The sequence below is a fragment of the Trachypithecus francoisi genome, unplaced genomic scaffold, assembly GCF_009764315.1.
Source record: "Trachypithecus francoisi isolate TF-2019V2 unplaced genomic scaffold, Tfra_2.0 Lachesis_group0, whole genome shotgun sequence".
Taxonomy (NCBI): domain Eukaryota; kingdom Metazoa; phylum Chordata; class Mammalia; order Primates; family Cercopithecidae; genus Trachypithecus; species Trachypithecus francoisi.
Window position 1 is genome coordinate 92,367,101 of NW_022681453.1, and position 26,546 is coordinate 92,393,646.

At 36.2% G+C, this 26,546-nt stretch overlaps 1 protein-coding gene across 2 annotated transcripts in view; it reads right to left on the bottom strand.

Moving 5' to 3' along the window:
- EPHA6 (EPH receptor A6) overlaps nucleotides 1-26,546 on the bottom strand; it is a 941,507-nt gene that overhangs the window by 897,007 nt on the left and 17,954 nt on the right. The window lies entirely within an intron of this gene.

Sequence of the window (26,546 nt, forward strand, 5' to 3'; positions counted from 1 at the left end):
CCGTGTTAGCCAGGATGGTCTCGATCTCCTGACATGATCCACCCACCTCGGCCTCACAAACTGCTGGGATTACAGGCGTGAGCCACCGCGCCCAGCCAAGTTTTAATTTTTTGGAAAGAAAAATAGTTCTATCTGTAGATTCACTTGATTTATAAACCAATATTTTTTCCCAAAGTTTCTTACATGTGAGTAAAATTCTGATTCTATAGATTGATTTTATTTTCAAATAAGGACAATGACATTTGCTGACCATGACTCATGATTTGGGGAAGAAGCTAAAATTTTAGGCATAGAGTCCAATATTAGTTGGCCAGGTTGCTTCTGCCATAAACTGCTTTTTTTTTTTTTTTTTTTTTAATTTATGAGACAGGGTCTCCTCTGTCACCTCGGCTGAAGTGCAGTGGCACGATTTCTGCTCACTGCAACCTCCATCTCCCCTGCTCAAGTGATTCTCCTGCCTCAGTTTCCCAAGTAGCTGGGAGTACAGGTGTGTGCACCACCACGCTCAGCTCATTTTTGTACTTTTTTCTAGAGATGGGGTTTCCCCATGTTACACAGGCTAATTTTGAACTCCTAGGCTCAAGTGATCTTGAGCCACCTTGGCCTGTACCTTATGCAACCCTGGCCTCCCAAAGTGCTGTGATTACAGGTGAGAGCCACCCAGGGCCAGCCTTAACTTGTCTTTAACAGAGGTAAATATACTGCAGTTCTAATTTTTACTGATGAAGAACAGTAAGAGTTGTATAGACTTACAACCACTGATTTATCAATGAAAATAGTTTCTGTGTAAATTATCTTAATATTTTTATTCTACTTCAGTTGTTCATATTTCATCATATTCCATAAAGCTGCCATATTTTGAAAAATGCAAAATTATATGTTCTTCAGGAATCTCTTCTGTATTTTCTCTGTTTTTTCACTTTTCAAAGAAAATTTATCAGTTTAGGGATTTCAACTATTATTTTAATGCTGTCAACCTCCAAAACAGTATCTCCAGCATAAATTCCCCTCTATGCTTCTGACACAATTCAGAGGCCTCTCAAATGTAACATGTTCACATCTGAACTCAACTGTTTTCTCATTAAATAGGCACCACTTCCTGATTTCTCTGTTTCAGTAACTGTTACCCAGCATCTGCCCAAGTACACAAATTGTGAACCAATATCCTATCCATAACTCATCCCTCAATATTAACAACAAATCTATCAGTTTGCAAACTGGATGTTGTAAGCAGAATAATATGCCTGTCTCCCAGGTTGTCCATATCCTGATCCTAGGAACCTATGAATGTGTTGTTACATGGAAAAGGAAAATTAAGGTTGCAGATGAATTAAGGGTGCTAATCCGCTAAGGTTGCTAATCTCCCTCAAAATAGGGGGACATTTTATATTGTTTGTGTGGGCCCAATGTAATAACAAAGGTCCTTAAAGTAGAAGAGAAAGCCAGAGAACTAGAGGAAGATGTGACTCCAGAAAGGCAGAGATGCAATATTGCTGGCTCTGAAGAGAGAGGAAGGCAGCCAAGGAACGTGGGTGGTCTCCAGACATTAAAAAGGGCAAGAAAATGGATTATCTCCTAGAACCTACAGAATGGAATGCAGTCGCACTAACACCTTGATGTTAGCCTAGGGATATCCATGTCAGACCTCTAACCTACAAAACTGTGTAAATAAACATGTGTTATTTAAACCACTGAATATGTACTAATTTGTTACAGCAGTAATAGAGAACAAATACAGTAAGGTTTTTAAATCATCTTCAAATATATGGCTTTCTAACCCCTACCAATTCCATCTAACTCAACTGGGATCTCTTTATCTTGTTGCTTTCATTGAATTAAATGCAGCCTCACTGGTCTATCTGAAATGAAAATTTGATTTCTCCATTTTCTGTTCAAAACTAATTTTCTCTTCAAATTTCTCCTTCTCATTTACAATACTCCTAAAATATTTGTTATGAATGTGTATTTATTTATTCCATACACACATACACACACACATATATTTATATATATTTATATTTTTTTAATATATTATATACATTTATATATAAACAATCCACTAGGTTCTACGTATAAAGTTGGACCAAAATAAACATAGGCTCTGCCTTCGGGGTGATTACAATCTCCTGTGAAAAACAGAAAATAACAGTAAGTATAAAATAAATATATAATTATATATTATGAGAAGTGCTATAAATCTAATTTAGATTTCAGGCCCACAGAAAAATCTCTTAATGAAGTCAAGAGATTGAGACCATCCTGACCAGCATGGTGAAATCTCATCTTTACTAAAAGTACAAAAATTAGCTGGGCGTGGTGACATGCACCTGTAGTCCCAGCTACTCGGGAGGCTGAGGCAGGAGAATCGCTTGAACCCAGGAGGCAGAGGTTGCAGTGAGCTAAGACTGGGTCACTGCACTCCAGCCTGGGAGACACAGTGAGACCCACATCTCAAAAAAAAAAAAAAAGTCATGATCAGAGTTGAAGTGTTCTATATATCTTTTTTTTTAGATTCATGATGTAAATTATATAATAACGAATTGAAAATACACAAAATATCACAATTATGAATAGGTGAGGAATTTATAATAACTAGATACACATAACTGAGAAAACACAAACAAAAAACACAGAATACTTTAAGTAGCTGCAAAATATTGAGAAGAGTACATTGCAGAGGGAATAGCAAGTCCCTGTGATTTTATAAATCCAGTGTTCTAAAAACAATAAACAGTAAGATAAACTTCATGCTTTTGTATCATATTGTGTCAAAGGAAGTTACTCGAGTAGGGTCAAAGCACTGACAAAACCACAATAACAATCTTGAAATCCTGATCATAAAGGAAAGGAAAAAGAACAGAAAAAAATATCGATTAAAAGGAAATCATAATGATTCAGGAGTTCAAACAATAAAAATAAATTTTATTAATTTTAGAATTATGTATTCAGAAAAGTTTTCTTTATATATATGTATATATACCTACATATAACTAATCTGAAAGAATCCACTCAAGACTATTTCAATTATTTTTTAAAAACTTATGAAAAAGAAGCACTATCTATTCAGAATAAAACAAATCAGATGGTGCTCTCTACACAGAAACACTCAATGCATTATGGCCACTGAGGTTGGAGAATGAGGGGGAAAAAAACATCAAATGGCATTTAAAAGCATTTAAAAAGAGCTATAGATGTGGCTATAACATCTTTGAAGTTAAATACAGGGATCCCACTGATTTGACACTTTCATCTTGAAGTGGCCAGAACGATACCTTCTACAGACCTCCTATTTGGTTGGGTTTTTATATAAATTCAATATTTCTGTAAAGTTTCTGTTCTATTAGATACCAGATATATTGAAACCTCAGAAAAAAAAATGTTGAAAAATCTTTACACCTATTATTGCTCTCAAGCTGTAATTATACATTTTGATAATATGCCTTTACACTTTAGAGGAGCAAACTGAATATGTGGAGGTATGCAAGCCTCTATAGGCCAAGACTGCACATTACTGCTGGCTGAAGAGTCCTCTCATTTCTGGAAGGGGAAGTCAAAATGACATGAACAAGACATAGGTTACTCTGACCATGGGGTAAGTAGTAATTATCTGGTATATACTCTATTATAAGGACAATCATATCCTAGTCACATTATTTACAAAGAAATGGATGACATTATCTTTAAAAAGTTTGGGAGCCAAAAGAAAACGTATAAAGCAACTGTAAGAAAATCTTATTAGCTGAATACTTCTGTCTAAGGTTCCAATCCCAGGTGAGGAAGCTGCTTATGTGAGAAACACCAACAGATGCAGTTATTATCTGCATCTGCATCTCCTCATCGCCTTTGTCAATCATCTGTTAAGTACTCTAAATCCAAGAAGTGCAGGAGACACTCAAATAAATACGGAGTGAAGGGCTACAGGTTGAAGAGGAGCAAGCCATTTTTATACCAGGAAGTTATTTTTTTATAAGATACTTCACAAACTTAGTAAGATACTACACTATGTAAAATTCTGAAAACCAAGGTAACTGAGAACACTTAGCAAACTTATCTAAACTTATGGAGGAACTTATGGAGACAATTTTGACCTTATCCTGTCCAGAAGATTAAACTTCACTTTTTTTTATTATTTTCTGAGACAGTCTCGCTTTTGTCACCCAGGCTGGAGTGCAATGGTGCCATCTTGGCTCACTGCAACCCCTGCCTCCTGGGCTCAAGTGATTCTCATGCCTCAGCCTCTGGGGTTTTGCCATGTTGGCCAGGGTAGTCTTGAACTCCTGGCCTTCAGTGATCCACCCAAGTCAGCCTCCCAAAGTGCTAGGAATATAGATATGAGCCACTGCACCTGGCCCAAACACCCTCTTGATGTAGCACTGGACTCACCTTGAGAAAAACTGGCATTTCCATTTTTTCTAGAAATTTAAAACTCCAGTTGCTCCAGATCAACTCCATAATATCACTCATTATACTGAAAATGGTCCTACCATATCACCATTAATAATGATGCAACTGAGCTAAAACATCTGGTCAATTCAAAAAACAAAACACAATTTACAAATTGTACTCGTATGTATCCATTAAGTCTTTCGTTACCTACATTTCTCTTAAAGACGATATTTCTCCAGTATTACCTCAATTCAACAACTACTCTGAGCATCTCTCATATGACCAACATGATGCTTCCGTGTCCCTACAGATCTTGGTTTTCATCCCTCAAGCGTTTGTTTCTCACCATTCCATCCCTCAAGTGCAGCGCTCCAAGCCGTACAAAATTTACTTCAAGTTATGAAAAACATCAGATGATTTGGGCCTTTTCATAAGCTAGTATCTTCTCCTCTCAGTGATTACCTCCTCAGCCTCAGGCTCAGCTTAAATGGCAGTGCCTGTTACAAGCATCTTCTGATATCCTTTACCTAAAGGTGAAGAAGTGACAAGTTTCATGGGTCTCCTTAAACTAGTGCAAATTCCACCATCAAAAGGCATGCTGTTATTGTAACTATTGATTTATCTCCCAGAAAAGACTGTCTCGTAGGTTTAGGGACCTTAGTCACCTTGTTCACTAACTTTTTTCTAGAACCTAGCATAGTATCCTATCAGAAAGTTATTCTAAGAGTCCAGATGAGAAATGATGATAGCCTTGGCATAAAAAATTATACCAACTCACTCATGAAGGCCACAGCGAATTCTCATCTTCTAAATATATTTAACCTGTTTACGTCCAGTTTTGCTTCTAATTGGAAATTTTGCATACATCTGTTTATATTCCCTTTACATTTGTTTATTATTGGAGTTTATAGTCACTCAGATCCATACTTTCTGAATAATATAAAATAACTTTCTTTTAAAGATGAGGAATAGGGAACCCTGGAAAAATTAAGAAACATACTAAAGATCACTCAGGTAATTAGCATTATCACCAGATTAAAATCTGCTAAATTGTCCCCAGGCATACTGCCTTTCCCACCATGGCATAATAATTCCATGTTCTTAATTAGCACTCATGCTGGCAGGGGGACACAAGATATAGAATATGTCTCCTCTAACTATATCACATAGTTGTTAAGGGCATATTTGATTATACTAAGTGATAATTATTTTTAAAATAGTTGAATTTTAATATTATTTTAATATATGTTTTGCATTTTCATTTGTTTTATTTATGTATATTTTTATTTAATTTCATTTTCTGTCACTTTTACTTACAAGAATCTCTGTGAGCTAGTTTTATCCCATCCTTCAATGAAATCTCAAATAGTAACACTAATTTTCCATGCCTTCTTAGTCATAAAATGTTCTCTTTCAAAAATTTAGACTATTTAGCTATAGAAAAAAAAACAAAATTCTAAATTCATACAACTCTGCACTTCTTTTCTCCATTAGAACCTGAAAGTTTGCAGTGTGAAAGAAAACGTATTTAGATTCTGTTCATAATCTGTCACTCACCAAAGTCAAGCCAATGAGATGAGTGAACTGGAAAATGGTCAAAACTGACTCTTATGTGACCATCTTAAGAAAATTCTGCTGGAAAATTCCAGTTTTGTGCCTCTTCCAACTAGTTATTTTCAACTTCTTCCTCACTTCTTAGATCACATCATGCCACCAGGAAGTCACTTGAACATTTGAGACAGTACCCTTTCTAAAGGCTTCTAGGACAGTTCCTTTCTTCATGGCCCACATCCAGGCAATGAAATAGGTATCTCTGACTCCTAGGCACTAATTATGGGGCCATCTCCTGGTGCAGCCTGGCTTCTGATTCTGCTTTCCTGTCTCAGGCCACCTATCCACAAACTCTTACATCCTTATGCTCCTCAAATTACAGCAAACATGAATTAATCCTTGAATTAATCCCCTTAATGTCCCCTGCACTAAACTAGCCCTTCTCCACTCCAAAACACAGTTCCTTCCAATCTCCCCAAAATAAATTACTTACAATAGTTGAAACTGGACATTTCTAATACTGGGAAGATAGGTTTTAAAAATCTTTTAACTATGAGCTGTACAGGAACGGTCTAGTGGCTCACTTTAAAATTTATAAGTACTGGACCCATATATTGTTCTTGAGCTTGGAATTTTAGCTCAGTTTATGAATCTCATTCTAAAATCCTGTAGCGTAATATAATTATTTTAGCTGGCAATTGTTGAATGATTCCCGTATGTCAGGCACTCTGCTAAGCATGCTCTAAGTGTATTACCTCGTTTATTATTTATTTCTAATTTTTTCTTTTTTTCTCTTTTTTTTTTTTTTTTTTTGAGGCCGAGTCTCGCTCTGTCGCCCGGGCTGGAGTGCAGTGACCGGATCTCAGCTCACTGCAAGCTCCGCCTCCGGGTTTACGCCATTCTCCTGCCTCAGCCTTCCGAGTAGCTGGGACTACAGGCACCCGCCAACTCACCCGGCTAGTTTTTTTTTTTTTTTTTTTTTTTTTTTTTTTTTTTTTAGTAGAGACGGGTTTTCACCGTGTTAGCCAGGATGGTCTCGATCTCCTGACCTCGTGATCCACCCGTCTCGGCCTCCCAAAGTGCTGGGATTACAGGCTTGAGCCACCGCGCCCGGCCCTATTTCTAATTTTCTCAATGGCCTTATTACAAATCCCACTTTACCAGTTGAGAAATCAAAGTCTTGAAGAGGTAAAGAACCTCCAGGCAGCACAGCTAGTAAGAGGCAGGACCATTTGAATTTAAATCCAGCCAGCTGGGTCTTAAAGCCCAAGTACCTAACCACTATGCCTAAGGCCTCTATGATCTTGTGAATGATAAAGGAATAGGAAAGTTTAAGAATAAGGGAAGTAAGAGCAGCTTATAGGGCTAGAAGAGTGAAAGAAAGAAAAGTAATTCCTAATATTTGACATTGGGAAGGGATCCTGCACTCTCCTGGTTTCCCACTGAAGGATTCTAACAAGCAACTATAAAAAATTAACATAGCAAGACTTAAAAGTTAACATGATGTCATATGGAAGTTTTTCTGACACAAAGCCCAAAAATAATTATCTTCATATTTATTTAGAATTCTAGAAATAAAATACTGTAAAACTTGATTTTAAATTAAATTGATTTTATTAGAGTCCCATTTTACTGCTCACAGTGTGAAATGAATAAATACCAAGTCAGAATCATCCACATTTCTATTGATCAATAAAATATTTAAACAGGCACTTTTTAACGCTATTACCTTTGAGTTTTATAATATTTAAGACCTAATCAGCTCAACAGGACCAAAGTAATGGACAAATCTTATAACAAAAGGCTATGGACGTTTTCATTTGGCCAGCAATTTTGAAATTAAAGCCTGCTGGGAAGCTAAACTTCATGTCTTATTTACTTGAGCTTTGAAGGCTGCTCAAGAAGACAGCTCTAACTTTTGATAAGCATATATTTTTCCCTGGGAAATTTCCACTTTTTTCAAATTGTACTGGAAAAACAGCAGTTACTGTGTTAAGTTACGTAGACCAAGAAACCAAATTACAGCTATGAGTGTAATTTTCTATGAGTGTAATGATGGAACTCAACATTTTCATATGTTTAAATGAGATTACAAACCTTAGAAAAATTTTTAAGAAATATAAGCATAAAGCTATTCAGATGACCTAAGAATAAGGAAAATAAGTAAATTCTACTCTGGAATGAAAAACATCTTATTTAGTTTTTAAGCATATAAACATGACACATGTACCCTGTCTCAAAGGGTTCTAGAACACTCCTGAATTATTTAGCATTTTATAGCATAATAAAGTATATAATCAAATTTTCAAATAAACTTTTAAAATATTAAGATTTATTATTTTTTTTAAATAGGCGGAGTCTCACTCTGTTACCCAAGCTGGGGTGCAGTGGTGAGAACTCAGCCCACTGTAACCTCCATCACCTGGGTTCAAGAAATTTTCCTGCCGGGCGCGGTGGCTCAAGCCTGTAATCCCAGCACTTTGGGAGGCCGAGACGGGCGGATCACGAGGTCAGGAGATCGAGACCATCCTGGCTAACACGGTGAAACCCCGTCTCTACTAAAAAATACAAAAAACTAGCCGGGCGAGGTGGCGGGCGCCTGTAGTCCCAGCTACTCGGGAGGCTGAGGCAGGAGAATGACGTAAAACCCGGGAGGCGGAGCTTGCAGTGAGCTGAGATCCGGCCACTGCACTCCAGCCCGGGCTAGAGTGAGACTCCGTCTCAAAAAAAAAAAAAAAAAAAAAAAAAAAGAAATTTTCCTGCTTCAATCTCTCAAGGCACACCACCACACCCAGCTACTTTCCATATTTTTAGTATAGATGGGATTTCACCGTGGTGGTCTGGCTGTTCTCAAACTCCTGACCTCAAGTGATCCACCCGCCTCAGCCTCCCAAAATGCTGGGATAACAGCAAATGTTTTTATAACAATTGATTTGGTAACTATTAATTTTCACAAATCTTTATTTCAACATATTTTCTTGCATCTCCTTAGACTTGGACTTGACCAAATTTTTATTAAAGTAGAAATATTAAAAATAATTAAAAACTTAATCTAGGGTTGTTATCACATTTAGAACTTTAATATACATTGGTATAATTTCACTAAGTAAAACAAGCATATTAAAATTAATAGTAAAATCTAATTTGTAAGATAAATTTAATGAAATATATGTATAAATAAGACTGTCAACTTATACCCATACAAAAAATAAACCATTTTGAAACTTTTTTTAATTTCAAGCCTATGTAGAATAAATGAACACATTTCCTACAGCTAACAGTACTGCAAGTGACTATTACTTGCTATGTCCAACAAAACTGTGAATGTTATAAAACGTGTCCCAACAAATTTTTCCATCTTCTTAACATTGGCTTTTGGTACAATGACTAACAAGCTACTGGTAATGTGTACTGAATGAATGAACACAATCCTTTCTACTCTACCTACCCCTAGATTACTTGCCCAAATTGTAAGTGATCTGCAATAACTCTATTGCATACCTTTAGAGGGGAAACTGAATTTTGGCTTCCTATAAAATTGAACCGTTCTGAAGTATGCAAAAATATATAAATATTTTTTCATACAATTTATTCCCCATTTAGCAAAAATAACTTCTTGCATAATTCTCTTCTTAAAGATTACAACCCTAGAATCTCAAGAATCTTTTTAAATATTTCATTTCATGAATTGTAATTCATATCTATATACCTGTTTATTTAAGCATAGCATATCCTATCAGTTCTATAATAATACATTTTCTTTCTTCTTAAGAAAAACATTATTTTGACAACAGCAATGAAGAAACGTTAAAATATGGTGTGCATGTAGGGGATTCCCTAAAGTTCGCTTTGGATCATCCTGCCATTTTGGAATAGAAAAAAAACAACGAATCTGTCAGTCTATGTTTTGATAAATATCCAAAATGATTTAACAATTACTGTATCTTCCTTCAGGAGCAAGGCTGAGAAATGTAAGAAATTACTAACTACTTAGGGTTAATTAATAATCATTTTGGTTAAAATTTTACCAAGAATCATATATAATATTTTATTAATGGGACTTAGTTATAATTACATTTTTTATTTTTATATGATAGCAAATGCTGTTTTCTTATTAAATATAATTGAAGCAAAAATAAACAGACTTTCACTCTACTGGATTTAGACGAAAAATGAGAAATAAACCAGGTTTCTAAAAGATATCAGTTAGCATTTTCTGATGGACAGGCACCAAGGCTGGGGTCCACCCTAATAGAGCTCAACCAGCATCCAGAAAGACATACTGTTACAATTGCTACCATAAAGATGAGAAGTAAAACCCAATATACTCCCACTGACACCTTGATAACTAAAAGTCAAACAACCAAACATGAGACTCCAGCAGCAGTCTGGACATGGTCTAAGAAAAGTTATCAAGATTATTTTCCTTTCCAGCTACAGTAATGGTAAGGAACAACAAATATCTCTCAAGACAAGATAGGGTAAAGAGTGACTGGGGCTACTCCCATAGTTTCTTTCTTAGGAAACTATGAGTTTCCAGTAAATAGTAAATACACCCAGTAAATAGTCCTCTCTTAGTTCTTTTTTGTTTTTCTTTTTTTCACTGAACCAAGTGGGAAGTCTACATGGATTAGTTAATTGGAATTTTTCAAGCTATTAAAAAAGCTATTGCGCATCTATTCCACATATCAAATATACAAAATTACTTAACGATTTAATTCTATCTTATTTTTCCAAGTATGTTTGGCATATTATAATAATTAGAATAGAGAGTCTCCATTATTTTCACAAGCACATGAATTTTCAAATGTAACATAAAGATTACCTTCTTTAGTGTCATTTGGGATATCTGTTAATAAAGCATATTCATTAGACTCACCTCAATCCAACTGGGTCAGAATCTTACATGGTGGAGACACGTAATCTGCATGTTTCATACATTTTATCTTATTTATCCATTTATTTATAAACAAGCTTCTCAGGAAATTTATTATGCATTATGTGATGAAATCTTAATTTACTACATTTTGAGAATCACTGCTATGGGACAGTGGCTTTCAATCTTCCTGGCTACTCACAATCAAAATACAGTTTACATTACCGACAAGCATATACAGAAAAGAAGCAAATTTCACAAAATATTTGCCTCTGATGTAATTTTATATTTTCTATTCCCTCATTTTATTTTTGTGTTTATCTTATTCAGTAACCCATTGGCTCACAACAGGCATATCGAAACACACTGTTTAACAGATGTAAGCATTGTGATTTTGCATTCTTTAAGTATTCATAAATCTGTAACTTTCTATCTCTATAACTCTATCCTAAAATATGAGGGGATTCATCCTATTCTAAATATGGGTGGTTTCATCCCCCATATTTCAAATAGATGTTCTAATATATCGTCACTGCTCATGACAAGATTAGCTACCATTCCTAGATTTCACAATATATCCCGGACTTATAATTGCAAAGTTGAGCCAGTTCTGAATCAGGGGAGCAGATGCTCCACAATTCAATGAATCCAGTGGAATCTTACCCTTCATATCCACAAATTCCTTCAAGGATATATAGAAGCATGCCAGGTTCCCCTCTTTCAGTAATTCAAATCAAGAAAAACCTGACAAAAATGATGATATAATTAACACATTAGTTTTCCTAGCAAGTAAAGATTTAAAATATATCACTTAAATTCATTGTTGGGTGTCAGAAAGTTAAGACAGGCAGAACAAACAAGGAACTAAGACAAAACCAACCCACCAACCAAAAAACCTCAGTAATCCGTGGAGAGCAATTACCAAAACATGGAGACCAACATCAGCAGCGAGGCATCATCAAAGTTACTGATGTGAGGACTTTATTGCATTTCTAGCTGGATAGGATAGTAAGTCTTTGTATGACAGCATATGAGCCACACTGCTGAATAAAAGTTAATTGGGCACAGCATGAGACTAACCCCAGCACAACTGCTCACCAAATTAATAAGTCTCCTTTAAGCCTCCACCTTGAATTCTAACAGACTGATTGTACTTGAAGAAATGCAACTTACATTTTTTACATGCTGCCACTTAATTATACTAACTAAAGAGAAGAAATCCATTAAACTCTGGAAATTAATTTTCTTCTTTGATCATAAAAGCTACTTTCCTAAAGTTATTCTTTCCTCATTTAAAAAAAGAACTCATTAATCAAAAAATATTTATCTTATCTTTGGACTCATATGTATGTACTGGGAAGACAGTAATGAACATGACAAATAAATACATTCTCATGGGATGTACAGGATATCTTATTTTTGTTTCTTTTATCTATACATGTTCAAACTTGGTCTAAATAATTTTACAATTTATATATAATTTAATCATTTGTTCTCACAAAGACTACATGAATTGAGGATCAGCTTCTTTTAGAATACAATTATGCCTGCTGGGATCATCCTGGTTGACTTTTTATTTCAGCTGTATTTCCTTTCTTGACATCTGTCTTGATCACACACTTTCTACCTCTTCCCTCCTAGTACTATCAAATAGTTTTCTCTTATTCTTTCAAAAGTCAAGCTCGGTTGGAATTATCATCATGTATACCCAACCATTTATTACAGACAATATTCATTCAAGATGTTCTGGCACAATTATATTTCATCATAATTTCACTGTTTTCTGATAAAAATCATGCTACACATCTATACCACCTCATCATAACTCAGATATTCCGTATTTACCCTCTTATCATATTTAACATCTCTATAAGGTAAACCAGATACAGCAAGACCCTTATTTTTGAGAGGAAGAAGCAGTGAAAGAGTACAATTATTAGAGAAAGTAACATATGTCCAGAGGCTATTTTCATTTTAAATGTGACTAACTTAGAAGGGTAAAGAAATAATGCATGACATACATTTTTGTATTTTGTCACAGTCAGTCAGGATAGGTTTAACTCATAGTACACAGGGAAAACCACAATCACTGAAATTCGAGGTATACAATAACTTCAATAGAGCAGATAGGTGACTGAGGTTCAAGTTTATAGACAGACACATAGTTTGAGGAAATCACTAGGATTTGTTCTTAGCAAAATGACAAAGACACTTAAAGATTAGAATGAACAGGTAAGATTAACCTAACACCAGAACTACAGGTGAGCTGATACTCCTTGTGGCAGTTTTAAAGTATACACCCCAGGATCTTTTCTACTAAGTAAACCTACTCCTCTCCTCCAGCCTAGATGGGAACTGTATCAAGACAAGGGACTCAAATGGGCCTAGATTCAAAGAAAGAAAGATTTAGTGGGAAATAATTGTATGGTACCAATATACTTTGTACATTTTACATAAATATAAATATATTCAAATAAAGCATATCTACTGAGTAATACTGGTTTTTTCAAATAATAAAAAGTACAAGTTAGAGAAGGGGATAGTATAAAAAAAGTGTATTTCTTATTATTGTTAAGTATTGTCTTTGTTAAAGCATACTTTTCTTTAAGGCGTCATATAAACAAAGGCTGTTCCATGATATAGTCACAGTGATAATCCATATACCCTCAAGTTAGCTCATTTTTGGCTGGCTGCCAATTCAAGTGATAATTGTACTTAACAGCATTCCTTGCTCCTCACTCCAACACGATCCTTTTATTTTATGTATCTGCAGCCAAATTTCTCTTGCTAGGAAAAAGAATTCTGCAGGCTCACATCCAACTTCATTACTACTATTGCTACCTGTTCACTGCCACCTCACTGACAGAATGCCCTCACAAAATTGACAAACAGGCTCTTCGTAACTAACCTAAGCTAAATATTACTTCCTTGAAGAAAAGGTTCTATAAATGTTCTAAATCTATAATTGAAGAGTCCTATTTAAATAAACATGTATTTAAAACAACATATATCATACAGATACTCCATACTCCCTCAACTATCAAGTCCCAAAATAATTTCATTAATTTTCATTTCTAGCTAAAATCCAATCCCTGAGTCCTTCCTCTTACAAGATTAAAACAAAACAAACACACACCTCTTTGTTTAATAAACAGTAACAGCTTGATCAAATATATTCTATCCAAGTCAACCTCTTCATATTGTATTTTTATTAACAAATATATAAGAAAAGTAAAATAACCCCACATACAAATATCTGTACTTCGACAAGCTGAAAGCAAGAGATGACGTTTTCAACTTGCAGAAAGGAAATCCTACACATAGACACAGATGTTTATTATTAGAAATTAAGTATGAATTCTGCTATGAAGAAATAAAATTATCTTTTTTTAAAAATTGTGGTTATCATAGAGTACCACTTTAAATTTTCTGACTGTACCAAATTTTAAAGACACTGAGTTGAAAACTGCAGCTTGGAGAGAAGCTGGCATAGATATTTAAAAATATACATCAAGAGTAAACAGCCATCACATGCAAACCAAAATACCCTCTATCCAAGGTGTTAATAGATTTTAGAGCTGTAACATTCTGATTTGGACAAAGTGATGCTGCTGATTTTATTTTTCTGGGGGAATTTTTCCTGCTTATACAGAAAATGGATAGAGTAGGAAGGTAGATCTTGAATAAAATTAAAGAGTTCTTAAAGGGAGAAATTAAAACCAGTTAAAGTGTAATTAACCCTTAAAGGTATTAATACAAAAATTAGAGTTAAAATGTAATGCTAAAGAAATAATTAGAGGTTACGGAGGGAAGTGATACTTTGCAGGAACTTAACCTCTCCGATATAACCTGGAGAGGAACATCACTTTGTATTTTTTTCTCTCATCACAGAATACAGCTCTAACCCTTGCCCTCCCACACCAATTAGAGAATTTAAAAGACAGGAAAAGGGCAGTCAACAGCTATCCATGTTTAGTAGGAACCATCTTGATTCTTTTAAGTATAAACCTTATTAATTCATGCTGAGGGCTGGGATGAGATTTTCCATGTTATTGTATGAGATAGAAAACATTTCTAGTTCTGTCATGATTGGATCAAGATTTTCAGAGACGACATTTTCATGCCGGTAAACTCAGACCTAGAGTACTGCTCTTGCCTGAATCAGATCTTCCTAAAAGGAAGAAATCTCAAGATGGATGGGAGGCTGCCTCTCACCAGAGGATCTGAAGAAGGGCAGAGCTTCTTGGCAGCTGCAACACAGGTACATGATATAAGAATACTCAATACAATGTTCCATCCGGGGACTTTTAATCTGGAGTGAATGATGGTAAGAAGAATAGCCAGAATTAATTTCAGCAATGGTGGCAAGAGCAGCAGCTTTACTGTTTTCATGGCAGTGCTGCCAGAATCTGATACTAAACCTCCCTCAAAGTAAATGCAAATTAATACACTGTGATGCTTAAATCACTTTTATTCAACATTTTAGAAAGATAAAAATTTTTATGTACACTTTTGTTAAATATATAAAAATAGGCTAGGTATGTTATAGAAAAAATATGAAAAAAATTCAACAGGCTTAAAACAACAGATCTTAATTTCTCTCCCAAACTACATCTCCATTATGGGCTGACAAGTAGTGACTCAGAAACCAAAACTCAGTGAGGAGCCACCAATCTGACTGCTGCTGGTCATCACGGAAGAGAGAAAGCGAGCCTTTAGAGAGGGCCACACTGGCACTTGGTGTAACACACCCACCTCTTCTAATCTACACTCATTGGACAGACTAGTCGCATGGCCTTTCCCAACCACAAAGCCAGCTAGAAAACTTGATCTTAACAGGTGTTTAGAAATCAAAAGATGGAAATATCATACAAATTGTGAAAGGAAAATTAATCTTGGGGCCCCAACACCACTAAGCTAAAGGGAGAAGTGAAGCGGGAAACTGCTCAGGGCAAACCTGCCTCCCATTCTGTTCAAAGTCACTCCTCTGCTCACTGAGATAAATGCATATCTGATTGCCTCATTGGGAAAGGCTAATCAGAAACTCAAAAGAATGCAACTATTTGTCTCTTTCTACCTATTACCTGGAAGCCCTCTCTCCACTTCAAGTTGTCCAGCCTTCACCTCCAGTTGTCCCACCTTTCTGGACTGAGTCAATGTACATCTTACACATGTTGATTGATGTCTCATATCTCCTTAAAATGTATAAAAAACCAAACGTGCACCTACTACCTTGAGCACACGTCATCAGGACCTCCTGAGACTGTGTCACCGGCACATGTCCTCAACCTTGGCAAAATTAACTGAGACCTGTCTCAGATTTTGGGGGTTCACAAAACAATATTAATTACTACCATACTTTTTGTTTTTACTTTTAAAGCTCTGGTGGGTTCCCTTGAAACTTTAAAACAAAAATGAATTGATTTTTTTATTTTAGTTTTGTCAACTCCATTGCCACAGTAAAGCCAAAGGAAGTACATCTCCATCTTTTTCCTCTAAGCAGTCACTCTAACGACTCAACTGTACTAAATTCAAATTTCTGTCTCACCTCAAGACATTGGCCAGTAATCAGTACCTTCTTTGGTTTGAATTGGCAGTGTTCCTGCCCACTCCAGAACTGTACCTTCACCCAGCATGTCAGCTCTGAGTTAGGTAGAGAAATCACACTGACATCCTATACATAAGCAGTGGTCAGACAGCAAGTAATTCATCTCCTCATCTTTTGCTCAGATCTCTAAAACTGCTGCTATCACTCTTGCTCACGACAGTGGGCCCAAGGTCCAGAATAACGCAGGCATTTTAAACTTCCTGTGAGAGTGGTCTGGACTACTGACAGACTTGCTGAGTCAATAAAGATGAAAACAACAGCACCTGTGTGAAATCTCTCTTGACTTCACAGAAATCAAGAGTCAAGAGAAAAATAAATAATTCTGAATAAATCAAGAGTACAGATAAATAATAGATATCCCAAACTCACCCCCAAGAGGTGTGTATATTTTGCCAAAAAAAGGCAGAATGAGTTAGGTATCTGGTTACCAGAAGGGCAAACTGAGAAAATCACTATTGTTGCTCACAAAATCTCCAATTTTCAGGTACATGGTACAACCGCACTTCTTGTATCCTGGTGACTGGGACCAGAAATATGATTAACTGTAACCAATGAGTTGTGAGCTAAGTGTCACTCACTCATTACCTGTGAACTAGAGCACTTATCGGCCAGCACAGGATCCTCTGAAACCCACTGACTCTTTCAATAGTCATTGCCACTACTCTAGTCTAAACTGCAATAATTTCTTCCCTGAACAACAACAACAGTGTTCTAAATGATCTCCCATGACCAATTCCTGCCCTCTCCAACCACTGTTCATCCTGGGGCCAGAATTATTACTTTTTTAACTGGATTACTTAATCATACCTACCCTAAAACACACTAATAATATAATAGCTTTACTGCTGTGCTAACAAAGGCCTTGTAAGTGCCTATAACATCAACAACCTGCCCAACAATTAGGATCAAACTACTAAATTTTAAGAAAGCTTATAAGGTTTCTCAGAAATCTTTTTTTCACATTCCTAGTCTATCATAACTATTTTTTAACTGACACCTCTGGCTCTAGTCTCCATAACATTCCTCATTTCTAGGGTAAGCTGTTGCAGGAAGTCAGGGACCCCGCATAGAGGGACCGGCTGAAGCCGCAGCAGACGGACATAAATTGTGAAGATTTCATGGACATTTATTAGTTCCCCAAATTAATACTTTTATAATTTCTTTTGCCTGTATTTACTGCAATCTCTGAACATAAATTGTGAAGATTTCGTTGACAGATATCACTTCCCCAATCAATATCCTTGTGATTTCCTATGCCCGTCTTTACTTTAATCTCTTAATCCCACCATCTTCTTCGTAAACTGAAGAGGAAGAATGTCGCCCCAGGACCCTGTGATTGTGTTAATTGCACAAATTGTTTCTAGAGCACGTGTGTTTGAACAATATGAAATCTGAGCATCTTAAAAAAAGAACAGGATAACAGCGATGTTCAGGGAACAAGAGAGGTAACTCTGAACTCGCCTCAGGTGAGCCCAAATATTTCTCCTCTTCCAAAAGCAAACAGGAGAACTATCGCTGCATTCTTTTTCTCAGCAAGGAACATCCCTGAGAAGGAGAATGCGCCCTGAAGGTAGGCTTATAGATGGCCCCTTTAAGGTGTGCCGCCTTTAATGGTCGAAGCCGAAGGGATGAAATAAGCCCCGGTCTCCTGTAGCGCTCCCAGGCTTATTAGGAGGAGGAAATTCCCGCCTAATAAATTTTGGTCAGACAGGATGTCTGCCCTCAAACTGTTCCCTGATAAGATGTTATCAATGACAATGGGTGCCCGAAACTTCATTAGCAATTTTAATTGGTCCTATGATCTCACCCTGCCTCCATTTGCTTTGTGATATTTTATTACCTTGTGAAATATGTGATCTCTGTGACCCACACCCTATTCGTGCACTCTCTCCCCTTTTAAAAATCGCTAATAAAAACGTACTGGTTTTACGGTTCGGGGAACATCATGGATCCTGCTGACATGTGATGTCTCCCCCGGACACCCAGCTTTAAATTTCTCTCTTTTGTGCTATTTATTTCTCAAACCAGTCGAGACACTTAGGAATAGAAAAGAACCCATGTTAAACATCAGGAGTGGGTTCTCCTGATAGTAGGCATTCTAAAATATTAATTCTTATTAGTATGATTTCTCATTTCTTAATACCTATTAATGGGTTGTAATCAACTACAATAATAGTCCCCAACTAAAGTCTTCTAAAACCCTTAGGTATTTAGGGCAGTGGTCCTCAAACTTTTCGGCACCAGGGACCATTTTCAAGAAAGACAGTTTTCCCATGGATGACAGGTGTGGGGCTGGAAGCAGGGGGATGGTTTCAGGATGAAACTGTTCCACCTCAGATCATCAGGCATCAGCTGGATTCTCATACAGAGCGCACAACCTAGATCCCTCACATGTGTAGTTCACAATAGGGTTCATGCTCCTATGAGAATCTAATGCCACGACTGATCTAACGGGAGGCAGAGTTTAGGCAGTAATGCTTGTTCGCCCAATGCTCACCTCCTGCTATGCAGCCTGGTTCCTAAAAAGCCATAAACTAGTACCGGTCCACAGCCCAGGGGGCTGGAGAGCCCTGCTCTAGGGGATACTAAGTTTAAATGTACAAATAAAAACTTTTAACTTTGGATTTCCAATTTATAGGTTTTTTTTTTGTTTTTTTGTTTTTTTTTTTTTTTTGAGACGGAGTCTCGCTCTGTCGCCCAGGCTGGAGTGCAGTGGCCGGATCTCAGCTCACCGCAAGCTCCGCCTCCGGGTTTACGCCATTCTCCTGCCTCAGCCTCCCGAGTAGCTGGGACTACAGGCGCCCGCCACCTCGCCCGGCTAGTTTTTTGCATTTTTTAGTAGAGACGGGGTTTCACCATGTTAGCCAGGATGGTCTCGATCTCCTGACCTCGTGATCCGCCCGTCTCGGCCTCCCAAAGTGCTGGGATTACAGGCTTGAGCCAATTTTTAGTTTTTAAAGCACTACATAAAAACTCAAACAGTTTTGCTTTAAAATGGAAGCCATAAAGATACAGACTAATGTCAGTGTATATGATGTGAACAACCAGCCTCTTTCTCAGCTGGGAACCACTTGCTAGGTAAAATTGTTCATTCTAAGTCACATAGTATTAAAAATCTACCCAGAAATGACCACTAGTTAAAGTGAAAAGCAAGAAAAATACTGATTTTTTTTGAGAGCTATAATAAAAATATAAAATACAGTAAATATTACATTTATTGGGGGAGGGGCTTTCCACATACAAAATGCACCATTCACACACTGAAACTGCAGTGTGACCTCTTCTTTATTTCATTATTTAGAACTAGGATATAACTACTATATAAATGAACCACTAAGTATTTCAGTGCAAATTTGTTAATTTCAAATATCGAAATACTAAGAAGTTTTATGCCATATTAAGCAGATGCCTTTTAATTGATATATTAAAATACACATTTGAATTACAGAAAATCATAATTATTCTGGTTACTATTAAAAAGTCAAACAACAACAGATGCTGTCGATGTTGTGGAGAACAAGAAACACTTTTACACTGTTGGTGGGAACGTAAATCAGTTCAACCATTCTAGAAGACAATGTGGTGATTCCTCTTAATACCCACAGGCAGAAATACTATTCAACCCAGCAACCCCATTACTGGGTAAATGCCCAAAGGAATATAAATCATTCTATTATAAACACAGATGCATGCATATGTTCACTGCAGCACTATTCACAATAGCAAAGACCTAAATGTCCATCAATGATAGACTGGACAAAGAAAATATAGTACATATACACCATGGAATACTATGCAGCCATAAAAAGGGAGGAGATTAATGTTGTTTGCATGGCCAAGAATAGAGCAGGAAGTCATTATACTCAGCAAACTAACACATGAAAAGAAAATCAAACACTGCATGTTCTCACTTATAAGTGGGAATTGAATGATGTGAACAAATGTAAACATTGTGGGGGGCGCAAAACAACACACACGGGGGCCTGTGGGAGGGCCATAGGTGGAAGGAGGTAAAGGATCAGGAAGAATGAGCTAATGGATGCTGGGCTTAACACCTGGGTGATGCAATGGTCTGTGCAGCAAAGCACCATGGCACATGTTTACCTATGTAACAAACCTGCACCTCCTGCATATGTACCCTTGAACTTAAAGTAAAATTTGGAAATGAAAATAAAAAACTCCAAGATACATTAAGTAAAAAAAAAAACTTGAAAAGAAAAATTATAATTATTTAATTTGAAAGTATGCATTAATTCTCAAATAGAAAGATGAAATACTGCCTTACATTTTACTTTTAATTTTGTTATACTTATTAATATAATCAAAATGCCTCTGCCCAAAGTTGTCATATTACACCAGAAATGATTAAATGAGCTATTATTTAAAGGTATTAAAGATATTGTAGTGAAAATGGCCCAAAAGTAAGATATTATTGAAACATGTTGACCTGATAAACAGTTTCAGATTGCCTCATTTTTCAATTGCTCCCATCTCCAGTCTGTCCTGGCCCTCTAAATGACATCTATACCAAATTAGTTGCATTTTCTCAGACACACAAAATTCCTTCCTTGTCTTTGAATGATCTCTTCCATGTTTTAAAAATGCCCTTTACTGCTGATTCTCCCTCATCATAAACAATGTCGTTCAATACTCTGAACAAACATTATGTCCTGTGAGAAGCCTTTGTTGACTTCTCTATGCAGAGTAAGTCACACCACACTTCCTCATCCCCCAGGAAATCCTGTGCACATTATTACCAGATGGCAATTGCCACACAGAATTATGATAACTAGTTTATATATTTCTGTACTCTGTGCTCGTGACATCTAAGCTTTTTAGTTACAGAACCTATGTCCATCTGTTTCTAGGATATAACTTGAGAATGCAAGGCACACTTGTATTTGCTATCCCATAGCCAATATGAAAAGTTACCTCCACCTCCTGACCTCTGTATCAAGGAATTCCTCTTGGCCTCCCTATCTTATCACTCAGTCTAGATGCCCTCACATAGTGCCTTTTTCTTTTTACGTTCTCGTCCTATCTGAGTGTTGTTGGGTAAGTTACTTAATCTCTGTGTGTCTCACTGTGCTCATTTATAAAAATGGGAATAATAATGGTGTCTACCTCCTAAGGGTGAAAGGAAGATTAAGTGTGTTTATCTATGCAGAATGGTAGATAGACTTTCCCCTTTTTGCCCTATTTCAATCTAATAACCCAAGACAAGACTATTTATGTCGGCACACTGTCAAACGCTGCCGCAGGGCTGAAGTGTGCACAGGCACAATCATGGTGACCCTTGGATACAACTGGCTTGTCTGCCTTTCCTTTTACTGTTCTCTTCTTTTTGACTCAAAAGGGAGGTAGAATGGCTCATCTGTTTAATGCTAACATGAATCACAGTTTCTGGAATTCAATTAATGTTTGTTCAGTAAATGTGGAATGAATGATTAAACAACTCGATCGGCAGTGTTTAAAGATGTCAGCATTGCTGTAAAACAGTATGTGAAAGAATACAATAGTCGAACACGTCACAATTTTCACAACGTTTTGACAAACAATATACCATTGCTACAACAACACTGTAACATAAAACCTTCAAGGATTATCAGCACTTTACCAAGGAGGAGACTGTGATGGAAAGAGATTAAAATATTTGCCCAAGGCCACAAGAAGACCAGTGTTAGCTAGTCAACCTAGTTAATCTGTCTGGTGCCAACCTAGGAAAAAGGTTATTATTTTTTAAAGCTTCTCCATATGTTTCCCCATGATAGCAATAAATTAGCAAACTTCAGGTTAAGTATTAATGGCCTAAATGATTTTGCCTGATAGTTACTCATGCACTAGTATGATGCCAAGAAAAGTGATTTCATAATTTGAGGGAGAAAAGAAAATACCGTTTATGAAAAAATTCAGAGATGAAAGCTACTTGTCAAGTGCTGCATACCTCATGAAGTGGCAAAGTATTGTCTCTAGATTATATTTCAGTGTTTCTTCCTACATAAACCAAACATTTTATACAAGTAATACGAAAAATAATCATCATCAATGCTTACTTCCCGTTAATACTGTGAAATTCTTGGCAATATTTTTGTATAATTTTTCTTGCCAAAGTTTACTATGCATCTCCATTTAGAAATGACAAGATTTATTCGACCACATTTGTTAAGGAAATAAGCAATACATATGTGGGTCTACTACATGCTTAATAGTTAAGAGTCTTCACAAGAGAAAGAAGAAAGGTATTCAAAATTAATTGCAAGTCTTGTTTACAGAGATAAATCTGGGTGGGACCCAAATATGGGTGTTTTTTCCAAAAATCCCCATAATGATTTTGATATGCAGCCAGGGTTAAGAACTTTTGGCTTCTCAATAAAGCACAAACCACCTAGCATAGCATTCAAGGCTCTTGCTATCCTCAACAATGTGCTCATTGTTTGCCTCATTCCCCCTCACAGTCTTTATCTATTCCCAGCTATTTGCCAGTCACCTCTCTCCCTGCCCCATATGTATTTTCCAACCCCTTGAACTTGATACTCCCTCTGCCTGGAATGATTTGTAAGTACTAATTATCTGATGAGCACCCACTCATGTTTCAACTTGTATTTCAAGCTTCACTTCCTATACAAAGTCTTTCTTGAAATTTGAAAGCAGGTATGACCATCACTTCCTCTGAAGCTTTGATAAGCCATTCATACTTTCATCACCACACCTATAACACTTGTTTCTACACATTCGACTGTCTCTTTGTATTAAATATTAAATTCACACAAGACTAAGACTAAAATTTACTCATATTTGTATCTCCAATACAGGGCCAATAGTTACATATTTAATAATTGCTGGTTGTGTTCGTGAATTCCAAAGGTAGGGATCTAGTTTAATTTCCAAATCTACAACTTACTATCTTTAGACCTTGAGCAAATTACTCAAACTCAGTATGTCTTAGTTTTTTAAGTGCTGTTGACGTAAAATAACATGAACTATTTCTTAGTTCAGATGTGATGACTGAATGGAATAAAGACTAAATTGCTTAAAATATGGTAATAACTTAAGGTTGGCTATTACACCATTATTATTACAATTGTTGTGTGGCTGGACACCTGCTCATAAATTCCACCTATAAATCTTCAAAACAAAAATAGTGTCTTTTTTGCCATTTGATAGATAATTAGAGGAAAGCCAAGATATTAAGCCATTTTCCAATAAATTCATTGTTAATAAGGCACAGAACTGAGACTCAGTTTCAGGCCTATATGATTATGCAGCTTTGAATAGAGTAAAAAATTAAAGAAATATAGGCAGATACAAATCAAGTACCTTACAGACCAGACTTTAACAGTAAGCTATCTCTGCTTTATAAATCACCATCTCCTCTTTGGAATCCAAGAAAACTCCCCCAACTCATTTTTAATCACTTCTTAGAGTTGGAAGGAAAAAAAAAAACACAACAGGGTTTCCAGGATTTTCTCTCTCCACCCTTAGAAATTCAGAGCAACTCCAATGTCTTGAGCTTTTCATTACTGCTAATATTTCAGAGTTGTGGTATCAATACACCTTCAAAATACTTCTACTTACTTCTAATTCTTCTTTCGCATTGTGCCTTTTATTCCATTCTTTTTTTTTTTTTTTTTTTACATGAAATCCTAGGTTACACATGACTTTTCCTTTATTCTCTAGCTGCTTATTTTAGTGAGAAAAGGCATGGGCAGAACATGCAGATTCTCCATTATGGTCACTATGTAATGAGAATCATATTTTTCTTTCATTTTTTTTTTTCTGTTTAATGTACTGGTACTCAAAGCCTGCGTTTATGCAAACATTACATACTCTGCAAACTGAGGTATGTGTAAATGGTCATCATCCACAAAGGAGCTGCCAAAATCTTCCTTATGGTTTTCTTTTTGTCTTCTTCCAGAAATTTATCAAGGGAGATGCTTTTTTTTGACATTTACATCAACTCAGATTAATTTATACAAATGTATAATTGATACTTAAAATCTTAGATTATTTTTCCAAGAATATTTAGTCATAGTTATTACTGTTTCTTTTGTTGCAGTCAGTTAACTTTGGGAAATTTTTTTTTTTAATTTTATTATGGGTACATAATACTTGTATATATTTATGAATTAGAATAAATAAGATCTAGTATTTTGTAGCACAATAGGATGACTATAGTTAACAATAACTTATCGTGTATTTTAAAATAACTAACAGTGGAATTGCAATGTTCTTAATGCAACAAAATGATAAATGCAGTTAGTTCTGAAGGAAAGCAGCTACCTTAGGCTCCTTTTTCACACAACACTCTTACAATGAGGCACTTCAAGCTTCAGGAAAATGTTATTAGCTCTCTCACTCTGGTTTAGCTTTCTTCAGCTAGATCTCTTTTATATTCTAAGAGATGATATATTCACTCCATCTCTTATCATTACACAGACACTATAGTTTACTCCTTAAGAATGCAAGCTTTGGAGCCATAATGCCTAGCTACAAATCCTTACTCTGTAAACTAGTTTGCTAGAGCTGCTATGGAAAAGTACCACAAACTGGGTGGCACAGAACACAGACTTTTATTGTTTTACAGTTCTAAAGGTAAGAAGTCTGAGGTTGAGGTTTCACAGAGTTGGTTTCTTCTGAAGGCTATGAGGGAGAATCTATTCCATGCCTTTTTCTTAGTTTTTTGGGGGCTTTCTGGCAATTTGTGTATTCCTTAGCTTGTAAATGCATAACACCAATACCTGTCTTCATTTTCACAGGTCATTCCACTTGCGTACATGTCTGTGAACAAATTTCCCCCTTTATAAAGACACCAGTCATACTAGCTTAGGGGTCCACCCTAAAACAGTATGACCACATCTTAACTATTGACATCTGCAATAACACTATTTACAAAGAAGATCACATTCTAAGGTACTAGGAGTTAGGAATTCAACATATGAATTTTGATAGGACATAATTCAATGCAGAAGATATTGTAACTAACAATCTTTAACACTGGGCCAAGTTACTTATTCTGTGTTCCAATTTTCACACCTATAAAATGAATATAATAATATTACTTGAAAGGGTTGTTGTGAGGATTACATAAATATACTAAACTACTTGGTGTAGTATCCAACAAAGAGTGAGCACTCAAAAACTCATAGTTTATACTATTGCACGTGGGAAGGTAGCCCATGGAAAAGTAATCTTCTCCTCAAATTTTTCTTAGATGAAACATTGGCAGTCTTAAAATCCAAGTTCCTCAAAATGTCAGTTACTGGTTATATAAAAAATACTAGACTTAGAAGTATATTGATTTTGTTATAGAGTTTAGGAATCAATTTATTTTTAAAAGCACAATTGTATATGGAAGCCAAATCAATATTGGGCACAATACTGTGTGGCACAAATTTTCTCATATTAACCAGGCCAATAGCAACAGCCAAAATATTATACAATAATTTGAATGTACTGAAATTGTGGACTTAGCATGAGCTAAAGGTCAAATTTCTTGTAAAAGAAAAGTTAGAAGTTCAGGTCACCTACGTATTTCCTTATTGTCTATACTGCAGAATAAGAGTTTTATTAGGACAGGCCAGGTATAGTGGCTCAGGCCTGTAATCCCAGAACTTTGGGAGGCCGATGCGGGCGGATCACAAGTTCAGGAGACAGAGACCATCCTGGCTAACATGGTGAAACCTCGTCTCCATTAAAAGTACAAAAAATTAGCTGGGTGTAGTGGCGGGCGCCTGTAGTCCCAGCCACTTGGGAGGCTGAGGCAGGAGAAGGACATGAACCCGGGAGGCGGAGCTGGCAGTGAGCCGAGATTGTGCCACTGCACCCCAGCCTGGGCAACAGAGCAAGACTCCGTCTCTTAAAAAAAAAAAAAAAAAATAGTTTTATCAGGACAAAGGATGTTTCAAATTACACTTGGGGAAAAGAAAATATATGCTAACCTACTGGGACTTTAGTTTTTAGCTTCATGATTCTGTTATAATATGCATTCTATATTGTTAATATTCTATCGATGGTAGTAGTAAAATTTTACATAACCATCCTAGGCTGAACTGTTAAACTCTATAGACTCTTAGTTAAAGTCATATTCACTTCCAAATCAAGTTTTTAAAATGAGGGCTAAAATCT